This window comes from Ceratotherium simum, chromosome 12, assembly GCF_057802395.1.
Source record: "Ceratotherium simum simum isolate JZ-2026a chromosome 12, ASM5780239v1, whole genome shotgun sequence".
Taxonomy (NCBI): domain Eukaryota; kingdom Metazoa; phylum Chordata; class Mammalia; order Perissodactyla; family Rhinocerotidae; genus Ceratotherium; species Ceratotherium simum.
Genome location: NC_141911.1, coordinates 70745033 through 70751327, shown reverse-complemented (window position 1 = coordinate 70751327; position 6295 = coordinate 70745033). Strand labels below are relative to the sequence as shown.

Sequence of the window (6295 nt, the reverse complement as noted above, 5' to 3'; positions counted from 1 at the left end):
AGGTGTATGAATAGCAGCAACTCCAAGAAATGTAGAGCCCTGACCGTTTTAAAGAAGGCAACACCCCTTCTAAAAACACCACTGCTGTGCTCATCAAAGAAACCACACACGGCCGCCCGGTGCCCCAAAAGCTTCGGAAAAGCTCAGTGTTCCGTTGAGCAAAGAACTGAGTCTTTCACTACTTATTTTGGTTACAGTTTCTTATCCTTAATGAGAAGCAAATCAATTAGCAGGACAAATGACACGGTGCTTAGTCACAGAGGGAACGTATTATTAGCATCATTAACTTGGAGCACCCTTCCAGCTCACAACTGGAGTTGCCACGGTGCGCACTGGTGACTAACCTGCCAGGCACCCCTCTTGAGGTCTGCACGCCCACCTCTTTGACCTGGCCCCGGGCAACACCCTCTGAATAGCCCCGGGCGCCCCCAGGGCCACCCCCACCGACGTCAGGAGGCAGCTCCCGCATCCGGCGAGGTGCGGGGGTGGAGGATCCCTGCCCGGCCCCACCCTTGAAAGTTGCTGGGAGTGGCACGGAGGAACTTTCCCAGCTGGATCCCGGTCGGCGCTCCGGCCTCAGCCTCTCCGCGCGCCCCGGCCGCCGGCGTGCCCAGCCCCTCCCGCGCTGCACCTTTAAAGGCGGCCAGAGGGAGGGTCGGCGGGCTCCGCCGGGGCGCTGCGCCGGGAGCGCGGCCGCGGGCGGCGGTGAGTCAGGGCTGGCGGCGGGGCGGGGGGGGTGATGTCAGGAGCGCGCGGCGGCCGGGAGCGCGGCCGCGGTCAGCAGCGAGCGCCGCGCCGCGGGCCGGGACCCGCCCTGGGGCCGGAGCCGAGCCGCCGGGCTGCGGCGCCGCCGAGCGGGCCTGGGGCGGCGGGAGGGCCCGGGCGGCGGCTGCCCCGCGGGCCGCGGCGCGGGGGCGAGACCCCGCGAACTTTGGGGCGGCCGGGCCCGGCGGCGGGCCGTGTGCGCGAGCGGGGCGGCCCGGAGCAGGCGCGTCGGCGGAGCGGGTAAGGGGCGGGCGGCGGCGGGCTGGGAGCCGGGCGCGGACTCGGCCCCGGCCCCGCGCGCCCGCCCGGGCGTCCCTCCGGGTCGGCGCGGGAGAGGAGGGCGCGTGCGGCTCGGTGTCCCTGCCCTGAGCGCTGCGCTCGTTCATTTCAGCCGTTCCGGGAGCTCGGTCCCGGCGCTGGGAGCACGAGAAGCCGGGGACTGTCCGGGGCCACTCCAGGAGGAGGCCAGGGCGGGGGTGCAGGTGCAGGAGGAGGACCGGCTCCTTCCGTCTTGAGAGGCGCTTGGTGATGCTGTGAGCGGCCCCAGCCCGGCCCGGGCCGTCCACCTGCCCCTCTGTCCTGTCCGCCCTCCAGAGCGGCTGCCTGGAGGAAGGGAGACTTGTCCGCCTCTGAGATACGGATGATCTTTCATGACCCGCGGCTAGGGCTTGAAACAACCCAAATGTTAGGTCCTGTAACAGGACGTAAAGACTGATAGTCTTTGCCATTCTTCTCTTTCTTCTTGCCTGCTCTAATATGACCTTAAAATCATCTTGACATGTATTTTAAATTTTTGAAGAGGTTCAACTGTTTAGTGTCTCTAGGTTGGGCGTGATTTTGAATTTAAACGTCACTTTTCAAATCCTCGTTTCACTCCTAGTCTCATCTGTTAACGGTGGGCTCCATTTACCTTAAACGCTCTGATCAGTAAAATGGGACTATAACTAGTACTTCAGAGGATTAAGTGAAAAGACCTATCATAATGTCAGGCACAAAGCAGAGCGAACAAATGGTAGCTGTAATATATAAATAATGGTGTGTTCCAGCTGGCTTAGGTACTAACCAGCTAATCTCCACAAACTTCCTCCTCATCAGCCTGGTGGGCTCAGGTTGCGCAGGTGAAATCCTTGGAGTGGACAGTGCTGTCTTCAGGAAGGTAAACACTTCAGTGTGGATACCTGGAAGGTTTCTGGTTCCCACCCCGCGTCCCAGGAACCGCCCTGCACTGTTTAAACACAGGCAGCGCAGTGGCTGAAAGTGAGCCACCTGGAATTTGGAGGAAGACTGGGTGTGTGGAGAGCTCTCTAACTTCACCTGGAACTTTTTTTTTTTCCCAATAAGCTGTGCAAAACTTCCTTTTTATAGTCCTTTCCTTGGGTTGCTGATAGTCTTACTTCAAAATAGTCTTCTGGTTGCAGTGTTTTTTTACGAGTTAATATTTAACTTGGTTTCTTTAGTTTCAGTTTTGAGTAAAGCTGGTTGATTTATGAACCTGGAGGGAAAGGCTCGAGCACCTTTGCGTTGCTGCTTCCTGTATGCAGCGTCTTTTCTCCTGGAATCTCGTGAATGCCCTAGGAAATATTTGGAAGGATCGAAGCATTTGCCCAGGTGTTACTGAAAACGTTTGTTCTTACCATATCTACAACAGCTTTTAGGGTCAAAGGTCATGGGAGATGTTTTTCCACAGCGAGATTCTAGAGAGATCTTGGGCCTTGGAATCCAGAAGACCTGAGGCTTTCTGGGTGGTAATGACTAGCTGTGTTACTTTGAGATGTTACACTCGCAGGGATTCTTCTGGGACTTTAAACTAAATACAGGGAAAAAATAGAAATAATCTTACATCAGTTAAAATGGACGATGGAATACAAATGAGAACTTTTCTTTTTTTTAAAGAAGTGATACTTTTAAGTGAGTTTTTTTTTTTTTTTTTTTTTTTGTGAGGATATCAGCCCTGTGCTAACATCCGCCAATCCTCCTCTTTTTTTGCTGAGGAAGACGGCCCTGGGCTAACATCTGTGCCCATCTTCCTCCACTTTATATGGGACACCGCCACAGCATGGCTTGCCAAGCAGTGCGTCGGTGCGCGCCCGGGATCCGAACCAGCGAACCCCGGGCCACCGCAGTGGAGCGCGCGCACTTAACCGCTTGCGCCACCAGGCCGGCCCCATGTTGTCTTTTTTTTTTAAGGAACAATTACTGAGAATTCTAGACAGTTTCAGACTGAAAAGTAGCCTATCCACCTTTACGTAGTTCCCTTCTCGAACTTGAAGGCTCCTAGTGTCAGGCATGTATTCGGTTCATTCAGTTGGCAGACATTTAGTGAGCAACTACTACATGCCAGGTGCTGTGGATGCTAAGATGAAGGAGACGTGGTCACTGCCCTTGAGGCTTACAGTCCAGTGGCGAGCCGCTAGGCTTTGACTATGGAAAGGAAGAAAAGAGTGAAGAGGTTAAACAGAAAGAGGAGAGGGGGTGGGGAGTTGGGAGGAGACAAGAAGTGACTGGGCTTCCTCCCACTGATAACCGTGGGATCTGGCGGTCTTCTAATGGGTCTCCGGTTGGGGCTCGTAAATCCTCATGGGGCTGAACAGTGCGAGTATGCCTTGCTTTACCCAATGAAAATGTTACAAACAAAGTTAGCCCTTAAGTTAAATAATTTTAAACATTCCAGGGCAAACTTGGTTAAATGAAATCTGAAGGATAACTTCAGCTCAACCAAGATTTATTTATTGTGAGCAAAGCACTGTGGTAGACTTTTAAGAGAATAATCACTGTGTGTGAATATTGCAATTTATTAATATTTCCCCATATTGGTATGGGGTAAGTGGTATGGTACCTATGGAAGTTTAAAGTGCAGGTTAAACAAATCAGCCACCATCCGGAAAATAGCGTGAGGTCCTCGCATTCTGTTTCATGCCCGTGAACATGTAGCACAGAGACCTCCTGTGCACTGAGCTGATCATGGGCCAGGCCATGTGCCAGTGCCTTTATCCACAGACCCTCCCGTTATCCTTGCTCCACCCCTGCAAGGTTGGTACTATTACTATCTCCTTTATGTGAAGGAGAAAACTGCCTTAGAGAAGCTTTCCTGAAGTTGCACAGTTAGAAAGTTATTCTCGACATACTGTTTTCTTACTTTTTCCCACCCAAATGTGGACGTCTCCACATCACTACAATACTCCTGTACAGAGGTTTCTGCTGTACGCTGCGTCTCGGCTTGGCCAGTCTCCTATTGCTAGACAGTTAGTTTCCAGTTTTTGCTGTTTGAGGCAACTCTGCAGTAAATATCCTTCTAGCTATATCTGTGTGTACATCCATGATTATTTTAGTCACTTTGCACTTTTAAAAGTGAATTATAATGTGTAATTTAGCTGCTTTTTTTTTTTTACCGTATTCATAATTAGAAAACTTTCTCCTTTCTCTTTAAAATTGAAGAGTTTTTTTTTTTTTTTTTGTGAGGAAGATCAGCCCTGAGCTAACATCCATGCTAATCCTCCTCTTTTTGCTGAGGAAGACCGGCTCTGAGCTGACATCTATTGCCAATCCTCCTCGTTTTTTCCTTCTCCCCAAAGCCCCAGTAGATAGTTGTATGTCATAGCTGCACATCCTTCTGGTTGCTGTATGTGGGACGCGGCCTCAGCATGGCCGGACAAGCGGTGCGTCGGTGCACACCCGGGATCCGAACCCGGGCCGCCAGCAGCGGAGCACGCGCACTTAACCGCTAAGCCACGGGGCCGGCCCTAAAATTTAAGAGTTTTAATTTCTGTGTTTATTTAGTGTTTCTCATAAGATTTCAGCAGTAGAATCAACATTCTCTGTGGAGCTGCACAATAGGTCAGTAGCTCATTACACAAGGGATTTATCTCATGAAAACAGAGCACACAGCCTTTGTTAAAGAACTATTTATATTAGTATTATTGTTATTAGCCATAAAGCTAACCTTCTTTCATGGAAAATATAGCAGAATGGAGCAGTGCTAATTTTGCCAGCCAGTGCTCTAAAAGAAATTCTCCTTCCACAATTTACTTCTTTAGTGTCCAGTAAGATAGACAAGTTAGATTTTTCAGATACTGCATTTAGCAGATTTATTACTGGGTTCAGAATAAGCTCTATCACTTTTAAATAGGTCACCTTTTTTAAAACCATACACATTTATTTGATCTCTTCAAAAGTATATCATTGGTAAGACATTTTGGGGTTGATTTAATGAAAGTGCAAGAAATTTCCATTAGCTAATTTTCATTATAGGTGTAAAGCATTTATTCATTTAAACATCCTCAAGTGTTACTATAAAATCATATCTTCTTTGCTACCCTGAGTCAAAATTTTAATTTTGCTTTGGGTTTATATTTCCATTTTCAGTGCTGGTTGATTTTATCCTTTCAGTTTTGATAAAGGATGTTGGAATATTGAGTGGTGTTCAGTTTGGTCTCTTTATACAGAAACCCAGATCAGTTCAATTTATTAATTTCTACTAATGTTGTAATTCAAAACAGAATTTAAAGAAATAGCTACTAGAATTAAAGTGTAAATAGGATAATCAGTTATTTGCTGATTGGTTTTTCCTTACTGCCAAACCCTAATTTGATGATTTGCTTACGGTTTAAAATTCAGCCTTACAGTTTTGTGTCTTAGTGTGATAGTGTCACTCAAAACTTTGAAACCAAACTTGTGCACATTCTTTGATTTTTTTTAAAGAAGAAACATTAACTGCATTTGTTTTATATGTACATCTTTTCTTTCAATATACCCCTTTGTACTATTAGAATAGATAAAAGCACATAGTAACCTTTCATTCCCCTCGTCTTTAGCAAGTTAACACATCAAGGCCCAAGAGACAGAAAAGACAGCTAGCTACTGAAAGTCAAGTGAAAGACTCCTGGAAGGGCCCTGCAGGCCAGTGCAACTTCTCTGCCTGGTCCTGCCCATCTGGAGGCTCCTTTATCCTGATACATTTCGACTGTGGAAAGAGAGATGCCCAGGGGTCAGGGCCAGCCTCAGGCAAAACTGAGAAGGAGCTGAAATACCACTTTAGGCATCCTCAGCTCTGTTTACCTGAAGGGCTTGCCTGCACCGAGAAAGTGCTCAGGGAGTGTCTGAATAAAGGCGAATTGCTGTGGAATTGAAACCATGGAACCGGGGGCATCATATTTATGGAAAGTTCAGGGCTGAGTCTCTACCCCTGGAGTTTAATCACCTCTTTTCATTAAGATGATTAGAAATGCAAAATACTTGATAATAATTACACTTTTAAAAAGCTTCTTCACAAATTGGAAGAGACTGAAGGGATGAGGAGGGGAGCCCTGAGGCGGGAGAGCAGCTGCAGAGAGAGAGATGGGATGTGCCGAGGGTAGAGTCTGTGTCCCTGGGGGTTGTGCATGATCTCAAGGCCCAATCTCAAGGCCACTGGGAACTGGGGTCATGTCTTGTGATCCTGGAGGGCTAGCAGGGGTGATGATGTGTCAGGGGTGTCTCTCTCCTGCTCTGCAATGAGAATCATCAGGGAAGCAGCCTCTTAATGCACGCCCCA

General features: G+C 48.7%; 1 protein-coding gene across 3 annotated transcripts in view; it reads left to right on the top strand.

Annotated features, from left to right (window-relative positions):
• The first annotated feature begins 320 nt into the window (after positions 1–320).
• Positions 321–6295, top strand: part of SGMS2 (sphingomyelin synthase 2) — a 72815-nt gene continuing 66840 nt past the window's right edge. For 2 of the 3 annotated variants that reach the window (XR_015553851.1, XM_087437754.1), the window contains exon 1: positions 321–705. The gene's annotated coding sequence lies outside the window, so the exon portion shown is untranslated. Of the gene's footprint in view, positions 706–853; positions 1006–6295 lie in introns of those variants that run through there. The other variant, XM_087437755.1, reaches the window with a different exon arrangement.